Here is a 27,942-nt window from a genome sequence, read left to right as displayed (position 1 = left end):
GAATAACGGTCACTCCAGGGGATGGTGGAGGTGACAGAAGGGGGAAGAGATTTGCTGCTCAATGAAGCAGGGTTTCTCTCTCCCTGGGGAGAGGTGACTGTTTGATCTCTGGAGCTGCTAGTAAAACCCAGGAGTCCTTGCCTCCCAGAGTGTGGTTCCATTTCTGGGGGCTAAGGGGATAGGATGTAGCTGCAAGCTAGGGGGATGGCGGAGTGCAGAGAGGGAGGGCTGCTGGATGGATGACCAGAACCAGGGATAGTCTTGTTGCCCAATCCCCAGGTTTTGAGGACTCAGTCTTCACAGACCTGAGCTCAGCAGCAATGTCTTGCACGGTAGCCAACCTGGCAAGGAGACCCCAAAGCCTCTACCATCAGTAAATGAGACAATTGGCAGGGAGCTTGAGTGGAGGGCCAGGAAACTGCCTGAGCAGGGCCGGGGAAGGGAGACACTGAGCATCCTAGGGTCGCTCAGTGGAGAGAGCCCGGGCTTGGGAGTCAGAGGTCTTGGGTTCTAATCCTGGCTCCACCCCTTGCCAGCTCTGTGACTTTAGGCAACTCACTTCTCTGTGCCTCAGTTCCCTCATCTGTAAAATGGGGATTAAGACCGTGAGCCCCACGTGGGACAACCTGATCATCTTGTATTCCCACCAATGCTTAGAACAGTGCTTTGCACATAGTAAGCACTTAAATGCCGTCGTTATTATTATTATTAACTAATACCTACCACAGGCCTGCTTTAAATGGATGGATGTTTGGAGTTTTTCTTTTCTTCTCTCTTTCTCTCCCTCCCCCTCCAATCTGGGGGTGGGTTAAGAGAGAGAAGAGAAAGAGACAGAGAGAGAAGGCCACTGTGGGGGTGATGGTCATAGCAGCAGGGGGTCAAACATTGAACTTTTGGCTATTTTCCCTGCAACTGCACCTACCATAGCCTCAGCAGGGCTTTGACATATTCTTCAGAACAAACTGCCTCCGCAGGTGACGAGATCACAGATATAAACAGAGGACCACCTTCTCCTGGACACCAGGAACAACCAGCCTCTTGAAGTCAGTTAAAGGGAACCCAAAGCTACAGCGGGGGAGCCTAGATAGGGAAGCAGGACTCTTGGATTCTATTCTCAACTATGTCCTTCCCCTTGGGAGGAAGTTGTTCTCCCTGCTGACCTCCCTGGGGGTGGTCAAGGAGGCCAGAGTCAGATGAGAGGGACCGAAGCTACTGGCTTGGGGTCCTGGGGCTTAAGGCTCTAAATATTTCAGTGTCATGCAAGAGGGTATAGGGGCGTAAGGGAGGAGGAGGTATTTATTGAGCATTTACTGTATGCAGAGCACTTTAAGTGCGTGGGAGAGTACAATATAACAGAGTTGGTAGACGCATTCACTGCCCACAATGAGCTTACAGTCTTTACTTTCCCAGAATCCCTCCATTGTACCACCAATGGGAAGAGGGGGAAATCAGGGTTGTTAGAAGGAAGCGATTCTTGCAGTGTTAGAAGAACAAAACTCATTTCTCTGAAAGGGCTTCTTCCATCATTTTTATCAATATTCACAGCATTTATTTCACTTCCACTGTGGGCAGAGTTCTATACCAGGCTCTTGGAAGAATGCAGTAGAAGTGAGGGACGTCTTCCCTGCCCTAGAGGAGCTTACAGTCTAATGGAGGAGATGAGTTGACCCAAATTACAAACATATAAAAGGTAAGAGTAAGAGAAGGTCGTTGCAAATGATAAAATTCAAAGTAGGCAGAACAGGACTCATATCTCCCTCCTATCATTCCTCTCCAAACTCCTTGATAGAGTTGTCTACAGCAGCTGTCTCAAGTCCTGCTCCTCCAACTGACCCCCTCCAATCTGGTTTCCATCCCCTTCACTCCACAGAAACCACTCTCTCAAAGGTTACAAATGATCTCATTCTTGCCAAATCCAACAGTCTCTACTCCACCCTAATCTTCCTCGACCTCTCGGCTGCCTTCAGCACTATCGACCATCCTGGTTCTCCTGGAAACATTGTCCAACCTCAACTTCACTGACACTCCCGGTTCTCCTCCTATCCCTCTGGACACTCAGTCTCTTTCGTGGACTCCTCCTCTGCCTCCCACCCCCTAACTTTGGGTGTCCCCCAAGGTTCAGGTCTGATTCCCCTTCTATGCCCCATTTACACCCACTTCCTTGGAGAATTCATTCTCTCCCATGGCTTCAACTAATAATTCCCAAATCTACATCTCCATCCCTGATCTCTCCTTCTCTTCAGTTTCACTTTTCCTCCTGCCTCGAAGACATCTCTACTTGGATGCCCTGTTGTCACTTCAAACTCAACATGTCCAAAACAGAACTCCTTATCTTCCCACCCAAACTCTGTCCTCCCCCTGGCTTTTCCATCTTGGTACACAGAACCACCATCCTTCCTCTCTCACAAGCCCATAACCTTGGTGTTACCTTGACATCTCTCATTCAACCCACACATTCAATCTATCATTAAATCCTGTCAGTTAAACCTTAATAACATTACTAAAATCCACCCTTTCTTCTCCTTCCAAACTGTTACCATATTAATCCAAGCACTTATCCTAACCTGCCTTGATTACTATACCAGCTTCCTTGCTGACCTCCCTGCCTCCTGTCTCTCCCCATTCCAGTCCACACTTCACTCTACTGCCCAAATTATTTTTCTACAAAAACTTTCAGTCTGTGTTTCCCCACTCCTCAAGAACCTCCAGTGGTTGCCCATCCACTTCCGTACCAAAACAGAAACTCCTTACCATCAGCTTTAAAGTACTCAATCACTTTGTGCCCTCAACTCACCTTACTACTCTCCTACTACAACCCCGCCCTCCACTTCATTCTTCTAATGCCAACTACTATACCTCAATTTCATCTATCTCACCGCTGACTCTCACCCACATCCTGCCTAAGGCCCAGAACAACCTCCCTCCTCAAAATCCTTCCCCCCTTCAAAGCCCAACTGAAGGTGCACCTCCTCCAAGAGGCCTTCTCAGACTAAGCTCCACTTTTCCTCAGCTTCCATGACTCACTCCCTTTGCTCCTCCTCCCCTCCCCACCACACAGCACTTCTGAATATATATATCTATAATTCTACTTATTTATATTGATGCCTGTTTACTGGTGTTGATGTCTGTCTTTATTGCTGTATTGTATTTTTCAAGCACTTAGTACAGTGCTCTGCCCAACATATGCATTCAGTAAATACAACTGAATGAATGAATCAGTATCCGACACACAATTTCTCTTCCTACCTTGAAAGACTTATTGAAGGTACATCTCCTCCAAGAGGCCTTCCCTGACTGATCCCTCATTTCCTCTTTTCCCACTCCCTTCTGTGTTGCCCTGACTGGCTTCCTTTATTCACCACCCCTTCAAGCCCCACAGCACTTGTGAACATATTTGTAATTTATTTATCATTATTTATGTCTGTCTCCCCTTCTGGATTTTAAGCTCATTGTGGGCAGGGAATTTGTCTGTTACATTGTTGTATTGTACTCTCCCAGATGCTTAGTACAGTGTTCTGCACGGAGCAAACACTGAATAAATACAATTGAGTGATTGAACACATTAATTACACTGTGAATTTGATAGCTGATAATGCCGCTGGCCCTAGAGGTTGGATGGTTTGCTAGTGAGTGGGACCCAATCTCTTCCTCAGGGAGCAAGAATGCCTTCCCAGTTGCCTCTGGGCTGTCCCAAGGGTTGGCAGAGCCTGTCTGCTGACAATGTTTGGTCAACTGCACATGGGATATGCCTCACAGAGAAGAAGACATGGAGGAAATGACTACTAAGAAGGAGTATGGGAAATTGGAAACAGGCTTACCCCAAAGTAATGGAAAGATGGGAAATGAAAAAAACAACTTAAAGGAGGAGAGTGTGAGACTGATATAATGATCATCTTTAAGCCTCTAAAGAGTTTTCCCTCTCCACTGAAGACCAAAAAGGGGAAAACAGACTTTCAACTGATCGAGGTTAGACACTCAGTCAATCAATCAGTTGTATTTATTAAGCACTTACTGTGTGTAGAGCACTGTACTAAGCACTTGGGAGAGTACAACAAACCAGAGTTCACAGACATATTCTCTGCCCACAAGGAACTTACAGTCTAGAGGAGCTTATCAGGAAGAACTCCCTGGAAACAAGGGGTATTAGACACTGGGTTAGATGATTAAAGGAAGTCTTTTAAAATATGACAGACTCATATCTAATTGTGGTATTTGTTAAGTGCTTCCTATGTGCCAGGAACTGTTCTAAGCACTGGGATAGATACAAGATAATTGGGTTGGTCACAGTCCCTGCAATAGGGCTCACAGTCTTAATCCCCATTTTACAGATGAAGGGAACTGAGGCACAGAAAAGTAAAGTGACTTGCCCAAGGTCACACAGCAGACAAGTGGCAGAGCCGGGATTAGAACCCAGGTCCTTCTGACGCCCAGGTCCATGTTCTAACCACTAGACCATGCTGCTTCACATCTGCCTGGTATGATTTGAGGGAGCTATGCCTGGAGGAAAGGGAATGAAAGTCATAACTCTCAAGATCCTTTCAATTCTGGATTTTGGGAACTCCTGTTGAGGGGGCTGGGAGCCTCCTACACAGACCCCAACAGAGATCAGATTTAGCTGGGCAATGGGTTAGTGGCTGGCTGATTCAGTGATATCAGCTGAGTTGAAGCAGAGGAAAGCAGCCTCAGCATGACTTAGCCATGTTCTTCTACTGATGAGAAAACTGCAACTTCCCGGGTGAACTCTGGCATGGGCGATGGAGGGATGTTGGGTTACCTTCCCTGCAGGATCTTCAGAGTCAGATCCCCCACCCATTCCATCAACTGACTGAGCTGGGTAAGGAGATGGGAGGAGATAATAATATTGGCATTTGTTAAGCACTTACTATGTGCCAAGCATTTTACTAAGCACTGGGGGTGACATAAGATCATCATGCCCACATGGAGCTTACAGTCTTGGTAAGAGGGAGGAGGATTCGATTCCCATTTTACAGATAACTGAGGCACAGAGAAGTGAAGTGACTTGCTCAAGGTCACACAGCAGACAAATGGCAGAGCCAGAATGAGAACCCAGGTCCTCTGACTCCCAGGCATGGGCTCTTTCCACTAGGCCGAGATGACTCCTAAAGATTTCTTTCATCCCAGGGAATCCATGAGCCCCTAGACCAGCTTTTCTTCTGGCCTCTTTGCTTTTGAGATCGGTGCCCTCCTCCTCCCTCATTCTGCTCGACCACCAGTCTCCGTCTCATTCATCTTTTCCATCAAGCAAAAGGTGCCTCTGACTGCTTATCTGCAAGCAACAGACCCAGATCAGTGCACTGCACTGAAGTTTCCTCACAGGCAGGTCCTCCCGCTACCAACCCACTTTCTTGACACTCAGAGATGGCACTGGGGATGACAAAACTGACTCGGTAATGGCAGGGAAACTCCAGCATGGAACCAAGTAGTCCTGCAGATTCTGGCAGTTCCCGGCCCCGTCCCTCTCTGCGCCTTCCACCAGGCTATCAGCTGACCAGCCAGTAGGGAAAGGGAGGAGGCAGGAGCGGGCAAACCTACTCCTTGTGACCTTCTGCTGCCTAACAGTGGCCCACATGTGAGACCCATCTCAGCCATTGGCCTGCTGCTAAGTGACCTTGAGTAAGTCACTCAACCTTTCGAGACTCAATTTCCTCATCTGCAAAATGGAGAGAAGAGAGACTGTAAGCCCCATGTGGGATGGGGAGTGTGTGTGAAACTCATACTCTGTCAGAGACTGACCAGTTCCCCAAACAGAGGTTGACCAGCTCTCCACCCAAGTAAGCAAGAGATGCCATTGCTCAGAGCACCTGGACAAAACATTCCTCTCTGTGCCTCACTGCTTAGCTAAGCTACTGACTGCCCTTTCTGTCGGGTTTGGGGACCTGCCTGGGGCCTTCCTTTCGGCAGTTGAATCAACCAGGATCATGTCCTGCTGGGCACCACCTGGGAAAGTGTCACCTGGTTATGACACCTCCCTCGAAACCTTCCAGGAGCAGGCAGAGGCTAAAGCCAAGCAAGAGGCAGGCGGACAAACCCACCTGCTTAGTTTTCTCTGTGCAGCGACAGCAGAGAGCAATTATCCCCCCAGCTTGATGATCAAGGCACTGAATCTTCATTCTGTCGGGTCACTGCCCAGGCTGCTGCGGTGAACGAGGGCCCCCTCTCTACCAGAGGTGTCATAAGCATTTCCAGTGAAACCTGGTAGCAGGTCTGCCCTTGGGGGACCCCCAGTTCAAGCGCTACTGGAGCCATTGATGAGAAGGGCCCGGGAAGAGGAAATTGAACACCGGGCCCTCTAGCTGGGGCTATCTGCACTCTTCGGGGCCCACCAAGGATCTTACTGCTCAGAAGAGCTGCTCCCTAAAGCAGATGGAGAGGACAGGATCCAGATCTAGGGCAAACCTTCAGTGCTGGACAGACCCAGGCCACAGACAAGGCCAACATGACCACAAAATCCCCAGACCCCACCAGGTCTATGGGGAAAACTCCAACCGAAATAGAAACGGGGCCTTAATCCCTGAGAAATGGTCCAGTCCCTGGGACTCTTCAGGAAAAATCTTGAAGGTAGCAGTTCTAAAAGTCACCTCAGATACAGGCTCTACTTCTTCCCCTGGCCCTAGCTGACCCTCAAGCCTGTAGAGTTGACAATTTCAGCAAGTACTCTCCACTTCCAGCAACTCAAAGCCCACCCCTCTAGGAAGCTTTTCCAAATATAACCCACTCACTTCTCAATTAGCCCAAACACGCCCCATCATTCCTGCCATTCCCGAGTCAATCTTTCCATTTTGATGCATGCCGTCTGGGGTTTCTGCTATTGCCCCAGTCTGACCAGAAACAGCGTGGCCAAGTGGATCGAGCACGGGCTTAGGTATCAGAAGGACCTGGGTTCTAATCCTGGCTCTGCCACTTATCTGCTGTGTGACCTTGGGCCAGACACATCACTTCTCTGTGCCTAGTTCCCTCATCTGAAAATTGGGGATTAAGACTGTGGAACCCATGTGGGACAGGGAATGTATCCAGTCTGATTAGCTTGCACAGTACAGTAAGGGCTTCACATCTACCATAAAAAGGACCCTTCTAAAGACAGGGATCATCATCATCAATCGTATTTATTGAGCGCTTACTATGTGCAGAGCACTGTACTAAGCGCTTGGGAAGTACAAATTGGCAACATATAGAGACAGTCCCTACCCAACAGTGGGCTCACAGTTGACTCCCTCCCTTTTTGAAGGCAGGGATTGCATGTATTTCGCAAATTGGACCCTATGGGCTTCATTCAGTACTCTGCCCCTTGACTATATAGCGAGAGGAAGAGTGAGAGACCTATATCTCTTGTTTATGGTAGTGGGGATGGGGGGAAGGCAGGCAACTGTCCTATGGGTGGGATCCTTTCCCTGTGGAGATGTGGTTGAAGAGCCAGGGAGTGGCCCATGCCAGCTGGTCTGGCAGCCTGGAGAAGTCTTCTCCATGTGCATAAAGCAGCAAGTCCCCCAACACCCGCTTCCCCCCAGCCCCCTGATCAGCAGCCTCTCCCGGGCCCAGGGCTGGGGGGAGTTTAGGGGACCTCATCTTCTCAGTACATGCTTCTGCTTCCCCAACCCCAATCCTCCTAATCCTCCCAGCTGGAGGAGGGGGTCACTTTGACTCACCCCCAGCTCCAGACCAGCGTGACCTGCAACCTCCTCCATAGGTTTCCCTCCACTCCCAACCTCCTGTGCAGTCCCCAGGCCCAGTCACTCCAGCATCTCCCCTCCCCTCTGGCTGCTGATAAACTGGGGGAGAGGGAGGTGTGGGCAGGGAATGGGTCTGTTTATTGTTATATTGTACTCTCCCAAGCACTTAGTACAGTGCCCTGCACACCGTAAGCACTAAGTAAATATGATTGAATGAATGAAGATGGCTGGACTCAAGGCCCAGGGTGGCCCGCTGCCCAGACTCCTGCCTTGCAAAGTGCCTGACCCCTGAAGAGGTCAAGCTGACCACTCCTCTGGCCCAGCTCCTTTCTCCTCCAACTGAAATAGCCAGACGTGGCCTGCACAAAGGAACTAATCTAATTTCTCTCCCTCGCCCCCACCAACATCTCCTCCTGAGGCACAAAGATTGATTCGGAATCGGTGTAACCTTATTAAAGGGATTTCTTTTTCATCTGGCTTGACTTGTGAGAGAGAAGAAATGGGAAATGGGTCTCTTCTCATTAACTCCTTGCTCTCTGGATCCTCTCTCCCACCCAGGAGTTTGTGGGGGTCGGGGGGAACTGTTCTCTTGAACTTGGTTCTTTTTCTTTCAGAATCTCCAGAGGCTCAATTATGGGGTGGTGGAGAACAACAGGGAGAAGAGAAAGGCAGAGACCACTCAAACTCTGAAGGATTAACCTCACAGGTGATTATCCCCAGCATCAAGGGATGGTGAGAGAAGAAGGAAGGAGCAGCAGAATGCCGGTTGGAATCCTGATGTGGGAAGCCTGGGTCTGAATCCTTGGCCTCTTGGGCCTCAATTTCCTCATCCATAAAATGGGACATCGCCACCCCCGCATCGAGACGACCAATAAGACAGTTGAGATATAAGTGCCTAGAAAGCAAGACCCTTGTCACTGAAAGGGTTTCCAACCCTTCCTATTTCATATGCCCGCCATCTCTTCTGGTAACTCCCCCTCTGATTGCAATAGTCCTTGTTCGCTAAACTCCAAGAGGTTTTTCCTCTTCAGAACTCGCAGCTATGAACAGCTTGGCTTGCCCCCTCAGGAGAGGGAAGGGAACAGAAATTCCAGGTTTGTCCAGGGAGAGGGGAAGATGTAGGGCAGAGCCCAGGCATCCCACCTGACAACCAGACCTCCGGGCCTTGGTAAAACCTTCATGACTTGAAGTGACCAGAAAGAAGGGAGGAGCTGGGAGCTGTCCAATGATCGAGGTGAAGATGCCTTGTCCAGGTCAACCTTCTCACTTTGGGGACCAAAGCAGGGGAGGCTGAGTCCCAGGGAAAGCAGGAGGAGGGGGAGTAAGGTAAAAAGGCTTGGGAACCTGGAGGGGGATTTCCCCCTCCCTCCCCAGGGGTGCCAGCGCTCTAGTCTGTCCCTCCCTCTCCAACAGGTTGAAATCCAGGAGAGGGTATGGTTACATTTCAGGAAGGGTTTCCCTGCTGAAATTTGTGAGACATTAGAATGGGTGGCTTATGTCTTCTTAAAGAACTATGGGGAAGGAGAAGGTTAGACCTTGCTAGTACAGCATGGAGACTGTAGGAAAGAGGCAAGATGACATCTGATGGGCCTTCCAGCCTGAGAATTCTAGGAGAACATGCAGGATAGGTTTGTGGGAAAAAAGCCTTGAGGTTCCTTTCTTAGCTTGACCCTTCCACGGCTAGGATTTGGGGTGGGGTGGGGGTCGCAGGGGAGAGATAATTCCACTCTCTGTTTGGGAGAGTTGGGAGATACCAGGGCCAAGGAGCCAGTGAGGCAGAAGAGGAGAGGTGACTGGAGTCGCTCGGAATAAACCCTCCCCTTGTCCCTGTCAGTAAGCAGCTCAGGCCTTTCTCTGTCCTTATGCATTTTTCTGCAGTTGCAACAGCAGCCACAGCAGTAGTGCCTTCCACCCCGACTAGTCCCTGACTAATCGGAACATGCTTCGCTGCATTTGGCATCAGATAAGATTGGAGAGAGACAGAGACACTTAAAGAGAAACAGAGAGACAAAGAGGCAAAGCCCAGGGAAGGGGTTACCAGAGGTCAGACCTTCATCTCTCCCATTTGCTGAGCAGTTAACCATCATGTGTCAGAGAGAAAAGGAGGGGTAAGATGTGGGAGAGACAGGGAGAAAAGAAAAGAGTATTTCTCTCTCACACACACACACACAGACACACGCAGAGAGAAAGAGAGAGAGAGAGAGAGAGAGAGAGAGATCGATCCCCACTGCAGTTTGCTACAACTCTCATTCACATCTCAAGCCATAGCAAGTTGGGCTGCTTGAAAGCAAGAACCAGATCATTCATTCATGCATTCAATTGTATTTATTGAGCACTTACTGTGTGTAGAGCACTGTACTAAGCGCTTGGGAAGTACAAGTTGGCCCCTCTTCTCACAACCCTCTCCGCCCCCATGATGCATATGAGCCCAGCCTACCTATGAGGGCTCCTCTTACACCCCTTCTTCCCCCACCGGGTGACCCTTTAAGGCAATGGTGACCTCGACAACGACTCAGCCCCAGTGAGGTATGGCGAGTCCAGGGGGTCATTCATTCAATCGTATTTATTGAGCTCTTACTGTGTGCAGAGCACTGTACTAAGCGCTTGGGAAGTACAAGTTGGCAACATATAGTGATGGTCCCTACCCAACAGCGGGCTTACAGTCTAGGCTCACAGTCCAGGCTTCCCATCTGTGGGCATTTCCCTCCCTGGGTCGGTGGGGAGAGGAGGAGGAGAGGGGACCTGGTGGAAGAACTCTGCATCGGTGGTGCACCCTGCTGCTGTCGCTTTGGATACTCCCTGGCCTGCCTGGGAGGAAGGAGACCGCAGAGGAGAGGGTGAGCCTTTAGCACTGCAGCAGTGGGGACAGCCACATTTGGAGCTGTCACTGAAGAAGGGCTGGCATCTCTCCCCGCTCCCTCACCCACCTTCAACCAACTGCGGGAAATCTCTAAACATCACCCACAAGGAGCAGCAAAGAATCAGGGAAGAGAACTGCATCCCCTCCTCATGGTCCTATTTATCACCTTGGCTACTCATTCCCAACCCATCCCTATGTCCACTTGACACATCTGGCTCAGACTTGACCAGTAGCTCCACACCAGCTCACGGTCCTAATTCCACCCCCCCAACACACCCACAGATGTGTGGCCCCCACGGACCCTTCTTCTGGGAACAGGGGAGGAAGAGAGGCCCCTTCAGAGGGATTGTACACCGTAACAGTCCCACTGGAGAGCACCCCCCTAGGCCCAGAGAATGTAAGCGGGCTGGGGGGCTATACAGCCCTGCTGTGCAGGCTCAGGCCCGGGCTCTGAGCCCAATATTATTGAAAAACATGAGCACCTCCCCTTTCTGCACCACCATCTCCCTATGTCTGAATGCTTGCCAAACCCACAGCTGCTCCTCCTTCCAGCCCCTCTGAACTCCTGCATCCTACCCAGGTCCCAGCTAAAGTAGAAATGAAACCTCACAGAAAGTATCAGTGGTTTTCCGAGAGTCCCCCAGGGGGCTAATAATAGTAATAGTAATAATAATAATAATAATAATAATAATAGTTTTTGTTAAACCCTTACTATGTACCAGGCACTGTACTACACACTGGGGTAGAGATGAGATATTCAGGTTGGACACAGTCCCTGTCCCACTTAGGGCTCACAGTCTTTATTCCCATTTTACAGATGAGGAAACTGAGGGACAGAGAAGTGATTTGCCCAAGGTCACACAGCAAACAAGTGGTAGAGTCAGGATTCGAATTCAGGTCCTCTGATTCCCAAGCCCCTGTTTTTTACACCAAGTCATGGGCCAACAATAGGAACCCAGAGCCCTTTCTCCCACCCATTGCCCACACCCCCACTTCAGAGTGGGTGAGGGGAAGGAAGTGTTAACCCACCAAGCCACTCCCTCCCAACACAACCATTCCAAGCCTCGGGCCCCTCCCCTCCCCCCACCTCTCTGGTCCATTCATTTCTATTTTCCCCATTTCCCTGGTGTTCTGCTAATGGTTACAATCACTTAAACTCGTTATTAAGAGGCATAGAAAAGTAATGGGTGAATTCCGCCTCTAATTGCAATATTCCCTAATTGCTGAATTCCAGAATGAGCCGTGTCATTTCAGTTATTGACAGCCCTGCCAGAGGCCTCGGGGTGAGGAGTTCCCAGTTAAGTCAGAATGGCGGGAAGGGATCTGCCGGCAGGGAACCACCCCAATGCAACCCCTCCACCCCTCCTCTGGGGAGTGTACTGAGCCCCCCAAACCAGGGAGGCTCAGCCTTTCACTCCCTGAGCTTCACCTGCGGGCTACAGGGGTCTCTCCTGAGAGGGGAGAGCACAAGGAAGGGGAAGGAGGCATCCATGAAGATTTGCAATAGACCTTGGGGGGAACTTGATCAACTCTAGAAGGACCACCTGAGAAGGTAAGAACAATTTGTTAAGCGCTTACTATGTGCCAAGCACTGTTCTAAGCACTGGGGTAGATACAAAATAATCAAGTTGGCCACAGTCCCTGTCCCATGTGGGGCTCACAGTCTTAATCTCCATTTTATAGATGAGGTAACTGAGGCAGAGAAGTAAAGTGACTTGCCCAAGGCCACACAGCAGACAGATGGGAGAGCTGAAATTAGAACCCCCATCCTCTGACTCCCAAACCCATGCTCTAGCCACTAGGCCACACTGCTTCTCAAAGTAGTAGAGACTGTGAGCCTGGAGACCTTTGTGAGCCAGTTGTTGGGTAGGGACCATCTCTATATGTTGCCAACTTGGACTTCCCAAGTGCTTAGTACAGTGCTCTGCGCACTGTAAGCACTCAATAAATACGATTGAATGAATTAATTAAAGGCACCCAACCCTCTGGGGTGGTTTATTAGCAGTGTTATTAAGTGCTTACTAGAGGCAAAGCACTTTAAAAAAAATATTTGTTAGGTGCTTACTATGTGTTAGGCACTGCACAAGCTGTTTGGGTTGGACGTAATCCATGCCCCACATGGTTTTCACAGTCTTAATCCCCATTTTACAGCTGAGGTAACTAAAGCACAGAAAATAATAATAATGACACTTATTAAGCACTTACTATGTGCAAAGCACTGTTCTAAGCGCTGGGGAGGTTACAAGGTGATCAGGCTGTCCCACGGGGGGCTCACAGTCTTAATTAATCCCCATTTTACAGATGAGGTAACTGAGGCCCAGAGAAGTTAAGTGGCTTGCCCAAAGTCACACAGCTGACAAGTGGCGGAGCTGGGATTTGAACCCATGACCTCTGACTCCAAAGCCCGGGCTCTTTCCACTGAGCCACGCTGCTTCAAATGGCAGAGCTGGGATTAGAACCCCGGTTCTTCTGACTCATTTATTCATTCAACCATATTGATTGAGCGCTGTGTGCAGAGCACTGTACTAAGCGCTTGGGAAGTACAAGTTGGCAACATATAGAGACGATTCCTACCCAACACAGACTCCCAGGCCAATGCTCTATCCGCTAGGCCACACTGCTTCTAAGCACTGGGAAATAATTCATGGGTGAGACCTAAATATGGTCCCTGGTCCTAGAGGAGCTCACATTCCAAAGATCCAAAGAAATGAGGGAGGGATTGGTGACAAGCCCGTAAGCTATGATGAAACAATAAAAACACGAAAACAAGATAAGACAGCTAGAAACACTCAGAGACAGGGGGCTGGATAACATCACCTTTGAAAGGATCAATCAATCAATCGTATTTATTGAGCGCTTACTATGTGCAGAGCTCTGCACTAAGCGCTTGGGAAGTACAAGATGGCAACATATAGAGACAGTCCCTACCCAACAGTGGGCTCACAGTCTAAAAGGGGGAGACAGAGAACAAAACCAAACTTACTAACAAAATAAAATAAATAGAATAGATATGTACAAGTAAAATAGAGTAATAAATATGTACAGACATATATACATATATACAGGTGCTGTGGGGAAGGGAAGGAGGTAAGATGCGGGGGGGATGGAGAGGGGGGTGAGGGGGAGAGGAAGGAAGGGGCTCAGTCTGGGAAGGCCTCCCAAGGATGAAAGGATGTGAATTGGGTTCAGAAACAAGCCATTTCAGAGAGCTCTGAAAGTTGACCTGCAGAGGAGGAATGACAGTAAAGAAAAGGGTGTGTGCCAGTGGATGTGAGGTTCAGGGAGGGGAAGTGGGGAGGAGGGACAAGGAGGATGGATTTCAATCTCAAAGATTTTAGCCTCCCTCTCTGAATAATCTGGGTTACAGGGGTATTGATGGGGAGACAGGCATCCCCTCGGCTGGGACTTGTGCTGACATTGCGTCTCCATGGGTCGTTCCTGGGCCTGCTTAGGACAGTTGTTATTGGGGCAGCGGTCATTGTGGGGCCGTTTCAGCAGCCCTGAAGCTGTCCTCAGGAAACTGCTCTCCTCCACCCTACCAGGCTGGCACAGACAGCAGCCTCAAGCGCCCCGTGTTTTCCTTCATTTTCCTCCCAGGCAAGGGTCCTTCGGCTTCCATCCTCCCAGGAACGAAAGGCTAAGAATCTGACAAAGGCTCAGCCTTTAAACAGAGAAAACCCATCCGGTAGGATGAAGGGTCAAATAGGAGTTTAACTCCTGAATCCCAGCAGCTCTTCCCCAAGCCCGGGGCCTCTCTGGACCTGCCTTCAGGAGACAGCCCCTGGACTTCAGATGGGCCCAAACCACCACTGCTAGGCCTTAGCAATCTGCTTTTAGCAGTTAATTAATAAATTGGGAGCGGTGCAGAGTTCTCCTGTCCAGGGCAGTGATGGGTAATGGTGTCAAAATCCTATTATAGATAAAGAAGGAGAGAGAGAGAGAGCGGGAGAAATTTAACTGGAGGTTCCAGGCGCTTCTATCAAAACGATAACTCAGCCTGGCGAAGAGTTTTCAGAAACCATTAGGCTGGCAATAATTCTCGCCAGCCGGTAAGGTGCACATCTCCCCGCCACCCCCGCAATGTGTTTCCTCTGCTTCCCCTCCTCACTGCCTATGTACCTTCTCTCATCAGGCCACTGTCCCTAATACAGTGGAGGCGGGACCTTAAGGGGAATGCAGAGGAGTTGAGCAGGGTGAAGGAGAAAAAGGCTGCAGAAATCGTTAACAGCTGTTCATTGGTAGTCTGGGACTGACTAAAATTGTTCAATATCCTCTTCTGAAAGATTTTTCCCACCCCTCTGAGTCCCCCTCCTCCCCATCCATCTTCCTAGATAACACCAAAGACACCTAGAGACCCCCAGAGAACAGCTCCCAGTTTATGGGGGTCTTTCTAGCTTTGTGACTCATAACCACCTCTATTTCTCTCTCCCACCCTAACCCCAACTAGGAGAATCATCCTGCTGCTCTATCTGGGGGATAGATAGATTGATGGGTGTCAGGGGATAATAATAATAATAATAAATGATGGTATTAGTTAAGTTCTTACTTTGTGCCAAGCACTGTTCTAAGCACTAGGGTAGATGCAAGGTAATCAGGTTGTCCACGTGAGGCTCACAGTCTCAATCCCCATTTTACAGATGAGGTAACTAAGGTATAGAGAAGTTCAATGAATTGCCCAAAGTCACACAGCTGACAAATGGCGGAGCAGGGATTAGAACCCATGACCTCTGACTCCCAAGCCTGGGCTCTTTCAAATAAATCACAGTGCTTCTCAGCGTGATGCAAGCATAGTCCACAGCCCAGAGACACCAGTCCCTGCCTTCCCGCTCCCAGCCCAAAGGAAATATGGTAGTGGGAAAGGCAAATGATTGAGTTGTCTTTTAGATCTTCAGCCAAAGCTAGACTTTCACATCAGCCTCCTCACTGGTCTCCCAGCCTCCCTCCTCTCCCTGCTCTGATCTACACTACTCACTGCTGCTCCATGGATCATTTTCCTGAAGCACCGCTCAGCCCACATCTCTCCTTGCCTCAAAACCCTCCCTTATCTCTCTGACTCTCTTCGAAGCAAACAAAAACCCCTCACAATCGGCTTCAAGTTTCTCTCCACCATCTGGCCCCCTTCTTCTCACCTGCTGATCCCCAACTCATTGCCTCGGTTTTTCCCCAAGCCAGCTTTCTAGCTGTACCCTTTTTTTAACATTTATTAAGCACTTACTATGTGCAATGCACTGTTCTAAGCGCTGGGGAGATTACAAGGTGATCAGATTGTCCCAAGGGGGGCCCTCACAATCTTCATCCCCAATTTACAGATGAGGTAACAGGCACAGAGAAGTTAAGTGACTTGCCCAAAGTCACACAGCTGACAATTGGCAGAGCTGGGATTCGAACCCATGACCTCTGACTCCAAAGCCCAGACTCTTTTCCACTGAGCCACACTGCTTCTCTACTCTCTACTCTTCCGCCTCCATCCTCACGCTCACACTATTCCCCCAGGTTGGAACTCCCTCCCACTGTTGCACATCAGCCAGACCACAGCTGTTCATTCACCATCCAAATCCCACCTCTTCCCATTAAGCTTTCCCCAATTAATTTCCCAGCACCCTGAGATATGTCAGCCAACTCTAGCACTTACGAACTTCTCTATACCCGTTCTCAGTTCTCATGTATATATGGGCTTATTTTGATCACTCTAGTTATAAATATTTTCCCCTTTAGAAGGTAAACTCCTTGTGGGCAGGGAAGATGTCACGCCTTCAATCTTTAAAAAAAAAAGTACATGCTATGTGTCAAACACTGTTCTAAGCACTGTGGTAGATACAAGTTAATTAGGTGGGTTAATTAGTCCCTGTCCTGCAAGGGGATCACAGTTTAAGTAGGAGGCAGAATAAATAATTAATCCCCATTTTACAGCTGAGGAAACAGAGGCACAGAGAAGTTAAGTGACTTGTCCAAGGTCACATAGCAAGCAATTGGCAGGGTGATTGGAACCCTGGTCCTCTGATTCCTAGGCTCATGCTCTTTCATCTAAATCATGTTGCTTCTCAAGTGTCTAATACAGTGCTCCAACCCCAGTGGTTGCTCAATAAATGCTACTACTATTTCCTAATTGCTTCTGAATTCTGGACACATGGTCCAGAGCTCTTTTCATCAATCGTATGTTTTGAGCACTTACTACATGCAGAGCATGATACTGAGCACTTGGGAGAGTCCAATACTGAATTAGCAGACCCATTCCCTGTCCACGATAAGCTTAGAGTCTAGAAGAATAATCCATTATGGAGATGAAATGGGATAAAAGATCTAAACCTGTGCACACACCAGGAGTAGCCCATTCTGGGCTAGGTATCCAGGACCGATGGAAGAGTCCTGCTTAATAATAATTGTGGTATTTGTTAAGCACTTACAATGTGCCAGTCACTGTACTGAGCACTGGAGTGGATACAAGCAAATCGGGTCGGACACAGTCCCTGTCCCAGGTGGAGCTCACGGTCTCGATCTCCATTTTAACAGAAGAGATAACTGGGGCACAGAAAAGTTAAGTGACTTACCCAAGGTCACACAGCAGACAAGTGGCAGAGCTGGGATTAGAACTCATGATTCATGAGATGTCAGAAGACTCCCAGGCCCATGCTCTAGCCACTATGCCATTCTGGATCTCCTATTTACATCTCACTCCCCTCAAGTTCTTATTCCAGGGCCCAAGCGTCATTAGGTAGTTTTTCCTTATGTCTGGCCTAACTCTTTCCTGCTTTAATTTAAATTCATTCTCTCTCATTTGTTTCTCTGGAGTCGTAAAAAATGATTGGCTGGCATCTGTATATATGTATATATGTTTGTACATATTTTTTACTCTATTTTATTTGTACATATCTATTCTATTTATTTTATTTTGTTAGTATGTTTGGTTTTATACTCTGTCTCCCCCTTTTAGACTGTGAGCCCACTGTTGGGTAGGGACTGTCTCTATGTGTTGCCAATTTGTACTTCCCAAGCACTTAGTACAGTGCTCTGCACATAGTAAGTGCTCAATAAATACGATTGATGATGATGATGATGATCTTAATAATGATAATCATGGTACTTGTTAAGTGCTATGTGCCAAGCACTGTACTAAATGCTGGGGTTGAGGTCTCATTCTCCTAAAAAACTCCTCAACAGTAAAGCATACCCAGTTCCTTGCATTTGTCCTCCTATGATTACTTTTCCAATCTGTTCATCACTGTTTTTTTATGGTATTTACTACACACTATGTGTCAGGCACTATACTAAGTACTGGGGTAGATACAAAATAATTGGGTCAGATACAGTTCCTGTACCACATAGGGCTCACAGTCCTAATCCCTCTTTTACAGATGATGTAACCGAGGCACAGAGAAGTGAAATGTCTTGCCCAAGGTCACGCTACACACACGTGGCAGAGCCAGGACTAGAACCCAGGTCCTTTGACTCTCAAGCCCGTGCTCTTTCCACCAGGCTATGCTGCTTAAACAGGGAGAACTAAAGGCAGGGACCATCCAGCCAATCCATGCAGCTGGTTGCAAATGTCGCTGTTTGGTGCAAGGGGGAAAAATATCTGCAGTATCGTGTCAGCCAGACACCAAACCCCAGGAAAGATCCCAAGGTCCGAGATATATATATATATATATATAGAGAGAGAGAGAGAGAGAGAGAGAGAGAGAGACAGACAGACAGACAGACAGACAGACAGAAAGACAGACAGACAGAGATTGGTGGGTGGGGGGGGGCGGTGGAGAGAAAGAAACAGCAGCAGCAGCCAAATGCACAGATGCCTCTCTTTCCCTCACCAAACACCCACCAAAACCAGATTTTGCCTGGTTCTCCAGGCTTAATTCCAGTTCTGGTCACAGGAAGATTCCAGCTAGCTGCCTCTGGGGTGGGCCACGGCAGCTGTCTATTACAGCACCAGTGCAGCCGGAGGCTTCAGTCAAGAAAAAAAGACTGCAGGGTCCGGCTGGGACACTGGAAGCGTGGCCCATCACCACTTGCCTTAGGGGAGTATTTATGTGGGTGAGTGCGTTTAGAGGAGACAAAATATTTTTGGGTGCTAGGAACTGCTTTCCAGATGAATCTGCAAGACCCTGAGATGAATAACTCAGACATTAAAGCTGTCCTGTGGTCCTGTGCTAAGCTCCTCATAAGCAGGGACCATATCCAATTCTGTTGCATGGCACTTTCCCACGGGCTGTCACTGTGAACAGGGAATGTGTCTGTTTATTGTTGTATTGTACTTTTCCAAGCGCTTAGTACGGAGCTTTGCACACAGTAAGTGCTCAATAAATATGACAATGAATTAATTACTCTCACCCGCTTCAAAGCCTTACTGAAGGCACATCTCCACCAAGAGGCCATCCCTGACTAAGCCCTCTTTTCCTCTTCTTCAACTCCCTTCTGTGTTGCCCTGACATACTCTGTTTATTCATCCCCTCTCCCAGCCCCACAGCACTTATGTACATATCTGTAATTTATTTATTCCTATTAATGCCTGTCTCCCCCTCTAGACTATAAGTTCATTGTGGGCAGGGAATGTGCCTGTTATATTGTACTTTCCCAAGCACTAAGTGCAGTGCTCTGCACACAGTAATCACTCAATAAATATGACTGACTACAGTGCTCTGCACACAGTAAGCGTTCAATCAATACCATTGATTGATTGACAGTTCGACTCTGTAGTTCTAGGGCTACCGGTGGTGTTTCTGCTCTGCTGCAGGGCACCCCTTTCTGGCTCCCCACCTCCTGGGCGCTTTCCCCTGGAAGGGTTGGGACCGCTTGTCCTCCTTCACTCCCCTCAACGGTGGTGGTGGTGGTGGGGAAACAGGGAATGGAATTTGCCCTCCAGCACCCCCTCTCCTACCTCTTCCTCCACTCTTCTGGGTAGAAGACCTTTATGCTGAGGTGTCAGGTGCCTCTCCAGTGCCCAAACTCATCCGGGGAAGGGAAGGGAGAGGAGGGACAAGAAAGGGAGTGGGAAGGAGAAAGAGGGAGAAGGGAAAGCTTTAGTGCTTCCTGGAGTGGTCCCTTCCTTGGCCCCGCTGTCTCCTGGTGAGAGAGGGGGAGTGTCAGTCTCAGGTTGTTTCCATCCAGCAAAGGTGAAATGGACTCTGGAGGCCAAGCTGGCCACGCAGCCCAAAGGGAGACCCTGCCCCTCACCACCCAGCCAAGCAAGAAGGAGAGATCGCCTTCCCAAACCCGGCTCTCGCTGCTGGGCAAGGGGTTGCCAGCCCCTAAGTCCTCCCCATCCAGTTGCAATATGTCACGACACGGGCCAGCAATGCTGACTCACCCAGCCCGCCCACTCCCTGCCATGTCCTGCCATGGGCTGCAGACTGCAGTGCCCCTCTGAGCCCCCGCGTAAACACGTCCCACTGCATCAAAGCTCACCTCAGTCTCCTCCTTCGCTCCCCTCAACGGTGGTGGTGGGGAAACAGGGACTGGAATTTGTCTTCCAACACCCCCTCTCCTACCTCTCCCTCCACTCTTATGGGTAGAAGATGTTTATGCTGAGGTGTCAGGTGCCTCTCCAGTGCCCAAACTCATCCCGGGAAGGGAAGGGAGAGGAGGGACAAGAAAGGGAGTGGGAAGGAGAAAGAGGGAGAAGGGAAAGCTTTAGTGCTTCCTGGAGTGGTCCCTTCCTTGGCCCCGCTGTCTCCTGGTGAGAGAGGGGGAGTGTCAGGCACCCAGGCCTCTGGTTCTAAAGGCAGGATGGGAAGAAAGTAGCGAAGGAGATGGGGGAGTCCTGGGTCCTCCCCATTGAACTGCAGAGAGTCGGAGTTGGGGGGGGGGGGGTGTCTCATGGGGGTGCACAGAGCCAGAAGGGCTAACAAACCTCCAGTCTTAGGGTCCCTACCAAATTGGCAGGGAGGGGGGCATGGCATGGCAGGCACATCACCACCCCCTGGCCTTAACCCCTTCCCCACCCTCAAACTACTGTGAGCTCATGGTAGACAGGGATTGCCTCTCTTCATTCCTGTACTGTACTTTCCCAAGAAAACTCTGTGGATACACTACCAGAATGATTGCAGATGGAGGTGGGGCATTCTGGGAGAGATACATCCATGGAGTCACTATGGGTCAGAGACAACTCGATAGCATAAGACAAGACTTTCCCAAGTGCTTAATACAGTGCTCTGTACATAGTAAGTGTTCAATAAATATGATTGAATGAACCACCTGCAGAAGAGTCATCGGGGGAAGTTGGGAGCCCAGCCCCTGCCCTGTTCCTGTATCCCCACTCAGTCAATCATATTTATTGGGTGTTTACTGTGTGCAGAGCACTGTACTGAGCACTTGGGAGAGTATGATATAACATTCTACCAGACACATTCCCTGCTCACAGTGCTCTGCAGCCTGCAGCGCCTGTCCCTTGGCTTGTAGCTCTCCTGAGCCTCTCACTGTGGTCACAAGGGGCACGAAGTTCTCTGGGGCTGCTGGAAACTCACATTTGGGCCTCAGTCCCTGCTGCTGTAACCTCAACCTGCCTCATCCTCCCCTTGCCTTCCTTGCCTGCTCTCCTTTTGCCCACCACCTCCGCTTTCTTCCCTTCCCCCACACCTCATTATGCAGAGTAGGAGCGTCTTTTCCTCTGCACCCCCTCCCCGCAAAGGGTTTCCTCCTCCGCTCGCTCTGCCACCTGCAAAAAGAAAAGGTCCCTGGGACTGGTTGCCCAGGGCTGCCAACCCAAGCTTGCCTGGGGCTGCAGAGGACCAAAGGAGAGTTGGGCTGGAGAGCCAAATTCTTTGGGCCCTTCTCCAAGCCCCTTCTTCTCTGTATCCAGGTCAGAGCTCTCCAGTGCTATCCTTAATTCCTGGGATCCCAGGGGACCTCGCTACTCGAGGAAGATGATGATTATGGTATTCGTTAAGCGCTTACTATGTGACAGATGCTGTACCAAGCACTGGGGTGGATACAAGCAAATCAATCAATCAATCGTATTTATTGAGCGCTTACTATGTGCAGAGCACTGTACTAAGCGCTTGGGAAGTACAAATTGGCATCACATAGAGACAGTCCCTACCCAACAGTGGGCTCACAGTCTAAAAGGGGGAGACAGAGAACAGAACCAAACATACCAACAAAATAAAATAAGTAGGATAGAAATGTACAAGTAAAATAAATAAATAAATAAATAAATAAATAGCAAATCGGCTGGACACAGTCCCTGTCCCCCCCCCTCATTTTCCGGATGAGGTAGCTGAGGCCCAGAGAAGTAACTTGCCCAAGGTCACCCAGCAGATGACTGGCGGAGCTGGGATTAGAACCCGTGACCTTCTGACACCCAGGCCCGTGCTCTATTCACTACAACAAACTGCTTCTCCAGAGAAGGAAGAACAGGGAGGGAAGAGAGGGGTGCTTTGGGAGGAGGGGTTTCCTCCTTATTGTGCCCCTGAGGGAGGGCTGTGGGGGACAGAAGGAGGGCACGGTGGGTGTCAGATGCTGAATCACGGGGGTCTCCACGCTGTTTCAGTTCTCCCCTCATCCTAGATCTGTCCCTCACCCGCAACTCTCCCCGGACTTGGGGCACACATGGGGGTGGGGGTATTCTGTGAGGGGGAAGCCCCCCGTCTGAGGGCGGTAAGAGCCGACTGCCCCCTCCCCCCCAAGAGAGTCCCTCCATCCCCACTCTCCTCCACCTGCAAGGTGCTGGAGCTTCCACGACCCCCCAAAGGATTGCCCCCCATCCATCTCCCCCAGTTTAGGCCCTCCCTCTCTGCTGCCTAAATAACTCCCAGCTCCAAGCTGACTCTCCTCCCGTGCCCCGTCTCTGACAAGCTCCTGCCTTCCTGCAGGGAGAAACTTCGGGGGGCAAGGTCTCTCTCGCCCTTGGAAGAACTTACCGGGCTGGGGGAGCAGCGCTGTCAGATGGACCGGAGGGGAGGGGAAGGGGCGGCCGGGGTCCCCGCTCTGCCTCTGCCCCAACTCTGCTCCGAAGTGTCTGGCTGCAGGATTTGCTGAGCTAAGCACTCTGAGCCCCAGCCGGAGCCGGGGAAGCGGAGCGGGAGAGGAGGGCGAAGGAGAGAAAGCTAATCAATGGACGAGAGAACTGGAGCAGCTGCAGTGAGTCAAGGGGGCGGGGGGAGAGAGGAAAGGAGAGAGAGGGAGGCAGCGAGGGAGGGGGAGAGGAGGAGGAGGAGGAGGAGGAAGAAAAGAAGAAGAAGAAGAAGAAGAGAGGATGGAGGGGGAAGAGGAAGAAGAAAGGGGAGGTGGAAGGAGAAAGCAGGGATGAGGAGGAAGAAAGAGGAGGAGGAGGAAGAAGGAAGGAGAAGGGAGGAGGAGGGAGGAGGAGGAGGAAGGAGAAGGGAGGGGGAGGGAGGAGGGGGAGGAAGGAGAAAGAAGGGAGGTGGAGGAAGAAGAAGAAGCAGGAGGAAGGAGAAAGGAGGAGGAAGAAGGAAGAAAAGGGAGGAAGAAGAAGGAGGAGGAAGAAGAGGAGGAGAAGGATGGAGAACAGAGGAGGAGGAAAAAGAAGGGAGGAGGAGGAAGTAGAAGCAGGAGGAAGGAGAAAGGAGAAGGGAGGGAGAAGGAGGAAGAAGAAGGAAGAGGAGGAAGGAAGAAGAAGGGAGGGAGGAAGAGGAGGAAAGAAGAAGAAGAAGGAAGAGAAAGGAGAAAGAAGAAGGGAGGGAGGAGGAGGAGGAAGGAGAAAGAAGAAGGGAGGAAGAAGTAGGAGGAGGAGGAAGAAGGAAGAAGAGGAAGGAGGAGGTAGAAGAGGAAGAAGGAGGAGGAAGAAGGAAAAGGGAGGAGGAAGAAGAAGGAGGAGGAGGAGGAAAAGGAAGGGAGGAGAAGGAAGTAGGAGGAGGAGGAAGAGGAAGAAGAAGTGGAGGAGGAAGAAGAGGAAGGAGGGAGAAGGAGGAGGGAAGAGGAGGAAGAAGAAGGAGGAGGAGGTGGGAGGAGGAAGAAGGACGGGGAAGGAGGGAGGCGAGAGGAGGAGGAAGAAGAAATGTAGAGGTGGCATAGGTCTCCTGGGAGAGGCCAATCCTGCTACTCTTCGGTTTGGGGTTCCTTTCTCTGTTCCTCAACCTTCCTTCCATCCCCCCACCTCCCCTCCCTTCTTCATACGAGGTCATCGTCCACACTGAACTAGTTTGGGGAAATCAATGACATATTTGTTGAGCACCTACTGAGGACAAAGCAGTGCACTAGGTGCTGGGGCAAGCACCCACAGAAGCAACAAGGAGTGCCTCCTGCCCTCAAGGAATTTACAAATTAGTGGGAAGACAGACAGATGAACCAAAAAGGAAAGACTTATGAAGAGTGAGAGTGGGAGGAAGGATGAGGATTAACAGGTAGTACTACAGTACTCCCCAGTGAAATAGCTGAATAAATAAATGTACAAATGTGTCCACAAGTGCTCAGGAAAAGAATTAAGCATGCAATTGTTAAAAGTGGCTTATTGATTGATACAACTGGGATATTGAAAATTAATGAGGAAAGGCTACTCAGGGAAAGGCAGTATAGCCTAGCAGAAAGAGCCTCTGCCTGGAAGTCAGGAAACCCGGGTTCTGATACCAGCTCCACCACTTATAATTATAATAATAATAAGTATGGTATTTGTTAAGTGCTTACTATGTGCCAAGCACTGTTCTAAGTGCTGGGTTAGATACAGGGTAGGTATACAGTCAGGTTGTCCCACTTGGGGCTCACAGCCTTAATCTCCATTTTCCAGATAAGGTAACTGAGACCCAGAAAAATGAAGGGACTTGCCCAAGGTCACACAGCAGACAAGTGGCAGAGCTGGGATTAGAACTCATTACCTTCTGACTCCCAAGCCTGTGCTCTATATACTACACCATGCTGCTATGAGTGACCTTGGGTAAATCACTTAAAGGCTCTGTGCCTCATAGTATAGTGTAATAATGTACCTGTTCTCCCTTCCCCTTAGATTGTGAGCCCCAGGTGGGACAGGGACTGTGTCCAATCTGGTTATCTTGTATCTACCACAAGTCTTGGTGCATCTGTGGAGTAGCGGGATTTTAAGAAAGCTTTGAAAATGGGGAGAGCTATAGTGTGGTGGGCCTGGCGGGGTGGAGGAGATTCCAGGTTGGGAGGGAGAACAGGCTGACTGAGGGTCAGAGACTCCTGTCTTATCAAGAGTGAGGTTCAGTTTGAAGGGAAGAGACTGAAACCCAGGAACAGGGAGAAAGAACAGGCATCGTTTCTCTCCAGGGCAACCTATGTTTTCCAAGCCTATTTGGTTGCTCTCCCCACATCTGCCTCTGCTCTCTCTTTTGGCTCCCCCATTGCACAGAGGGAGAAACAGAGGCAAGAGCAGGCAAGGATTCCCTGAACTGAGTCACATCCAGGCTGGGATGGGACTGGCTTCAGGAGTAGGCTTCCCAGAGTCTTGTTCCCCTGGTTCCATCCCATCCCAGGATTGGCCTACCCACTGCTCCTCTCAATCATATTTATTGAATGAATGAATTTATTGGCGCCTACTGTATGCAGAACACCGTACTAAACACTTGGGAGAGCACAATATAACAGAGTTGGTAGAGACGTCCCCTACCCACAATGAGCTTTCAGTTTAGAGGAAACAGACCTTAATATAAATAAATTATGGATACATACACAAGTGCTGTGGGGCTGAGGAAGGGTGAATAAAGTGTACAAATCCTTTGTCTTCTGTCACTCCTCTCCTCCCCTCCATTTCTTGATCTCCTAGCAATTCTCAGGGCCCCACTCTCTGCTAGCTACAAAGTAGTGTTGACCCCAAACCCCTCCCTCCTGAACTGTTGCTGCTTTGTCCAGGCCTGTCAGTCACTATCAGGAGGTAGTGGGCCAAGAAAGAGCTTCCTTCTACATATCCCTGTGCAGAGTAGAGGCTGAGGGGGTGTGTTTGGGCAGGGAGGGGGGAGGTTCCCTTCAAAAGGACTTTTCTTTTCTTACGGTATTTGTTGAGCACTGGGGTAGATACAAGCTAATCAGGTTGGACACAATCCCTGTCCCACCTGCAGCTCACAGTCTTAATCCTCATTTTACAGATGAGGAAACTGAGGCACAGAGAAGTTAAATGACTTACCCAAGGTCACACAGCAGAGGGATTCTGACTCCCTGCTCGTGCTCTATCTACTAGGCCACACTGCTTCTACTTTGTATTTTCTACTTCGGAGTCGAGACCTTAAGCCCCAAGGAGTGTTTTGGAGTGTTTTTGGAGGGTCATTCATTAGGCTAGCCGGGTTGGAGTTAGCAAGAAGGGGAAACAACCAGAGACGGGAACACCGCCTCCTTCCCCCTCGCTAGGGAGCAAACAGAGAAACAAGAGAGATAGGGGAACAGCTGAGATCTTCAAGAGGGATGGGAGGGGACCAAAAAGGCATAAATACACAGCTGAAGATGAGGCCAGGTTGATCTCATAGATTCTTTTTTCCATCCTGGACTCGTCCATCCTCCACCAACTAGGACTGCCCTGGAAAGTACCACAGAACAGGAGACGTGTGGAGAGAGCTTTCCGTTCATTCTGACAGGAAATCTATTGCGTGCAAATAATAATAATAATAATAGTATTTGTTAAGCAATTACTATGTGCCAGGCACTGTTCTAAGCGCTGGGGTAGATACAAGCAAATCAGGCTGGACACAGTCCCTGTCCCATGAGGGGCTCACAATCTCAGTTCCCCATTTTACAGATGAGGTAACTGATGCCCAGAGAAGTGAAGTGACTTGCCCAAGGTCACACAGCAGACGAGAGGCAGAGCTGGGATTAGAACCCATGACCTCTGAATTCCAGGCCTGTGCTCTATCCCCTACAAATGACCTGTAAATCACAAAACCAGTTCACAACCACTATTTTAGCGCCAATCATGGAAGGGCTTTGGCTAATGAGCAGCATGTCCTAATGGAAAGAACACAGGCATGGGAGTCAGGGGACCTGGGTTCTAATTCCTGCTCTGCCACTTGCCTGATGTGTGTGACCTTGGGCAAGCCTCTTAACTTCTCTTTGCTCCAATTCTCCTTCCACCATAGACTGTGAGTCCCATGATGGACAGGGACTGTGACCAACCTAACTGGCTTATACAGTTCTTAGAGCAGTATTTGATACACAGTAAGGACTTACATAATACTATTTTTTTAAATGCTGCCTTCATATCTGCTCTCCCATTTCCTCAGTAGCCTAATCCTTCTTGTCTGGCCATTTCATCCACCAAGCTGAGATGGAGTCCTCCTCTTCCAGCAAGGGGGCTAAGACCCCTAGGCGTCCCCCTACTCCTTTCCCTATGTAATCTGCCCCAAGCCCTTCTTTTCAACCATCTGTAAGAGGGAGAGATCCTCAAGGCCAGTGACAATGGGCACATTTCCTGCTGAGGCTCCATCTCCTGCTCTCCGCAATTGGAGACACCATTTAAGATACCTCCGCTTCCCAGATGCCCAAAAAGAAGGACTTTGCATAAAGGAATAGGGGAGCCCAAAAGCATCTCAGTCCACGCTGTCCCTCTTCCCCTCCCAAATCTGGAAGGAAGCAAGATGAAGGACACAATCGTTCCCCCGGTCCACCCAATCAGTGACTCACCTTGGGCGAGTAGGCAGGGAATTATTGGCAAGGCTAGTTGAAAACCCGGAGGGGACCCTCCGCCATCCCCTGTAAAATCATTTAAACCTGTTTCAGGAGTTATCACAATGATCCAGCTGATGGGAAGGGTTAATCCCCAACAGCTAAATGAAACATCTGACAAAGGAAGTCTGTCTGCATGAACAACTTCATACTAGCCTCCTCCTCATGATGCCAATCAAATTTTTATATCAATCCTGTGCCTTCCTTTTCTCTAAAGACTCCTGAGAATCCAGGGTTAGATAAAGTCAACCTGCCTTCTTGAAGACTGTTAAGGGAGTCCGTGCTGCAATCAATTTGGGTAATGAAAAACACAGTGTCCCTGGCTTCCGTTCTAATGTTCTTTTAATTCATCAGAAGCAAAAGCATCTGGATTATAAACCTAATCAGCAATGAGTAACCTCAGCTACTTTCTCCGGTGCCTGTTTCTCCAGGCTTTTCTGGCAGAAAAGATCAGACCCCTACACAACCCCTCCACCCCTCCCCAAGGATGACCAGCTAATAATCTAGTCCCAGAATCATCAAATTGGAAATGGCTTCATCTCATTCATCCTCTTGCCCCTAATCCAGCCCAGACCAACGGAACTTCACTGGATCTAAAAACTGTCTAAAGAGAGAAATTCCACAACCTGCCTCAGACGTATCTTGCCATTCAATTTTAGGAAAATATTGTCTAATATAAATTCTTTCTGCTGCTCTTGAAAGCCCATGTCCTCTAATTCTGTTTTTGGTGGAGAGGAGGAACAGCCTACCACTTTCTTCCTATAAAGACCTTGCAGTCATTTGTTATTCTGAAGTTATCCGTGTTCTCTAAGCTGTCCACTGTACTTTCCATTTCTT

The 27,942-nt window shown here is 49.4% G+C and overlaps 1 protein-coding gene across 3 annotated transcripts in view; it reads right to left on the bottom strand.

Moving 5' to 3' along the window:
• Positions 1-22,526, bottom strand: part of SYT2 (synaptotagmin 2) — a 168,754-nt gene extending 146,228 nt beyond the window's left edge. For 2 of the 3 annotated variants that reach the window (XM_038749200.1, XM_038749196.1), the window contains exon 1: positions 22,401-22,526. The gene's annotated coding sequence lies outside the window, so the exon portion shown is untranslated. Of the gene's footprint in view, positions 1-19,420; positions 19,480-22,400 lie in introns of those variants that run through there. The other variant, XM_038749198.1, reaches the window with a different exon arrangement.
• Between the last annotated feature and the right edge of the window lie 5,416 nt (positions 22,527-27,942).

The sequence above is a fragment of the Tachyglossus aculeatus genome, chromosome 7 (genome assembly GCF_015852505.1).
Source record: "Tachyglossus aculeatus isolate mTacAcu1 chromosome 7, mTacAcu1.pri, whole genome shotgun sequence".
NCBI lineage: Eukaryota > Metazoa > Chordata > Mammalia > Monotremata > Tachyglossidae > Tachyglossus > Tachyglossus aculeatus.
Note: the sequence above shows the minus strand (reverse complement) of the source record. Positions and strands in the feature narration are given on the sequence as shown.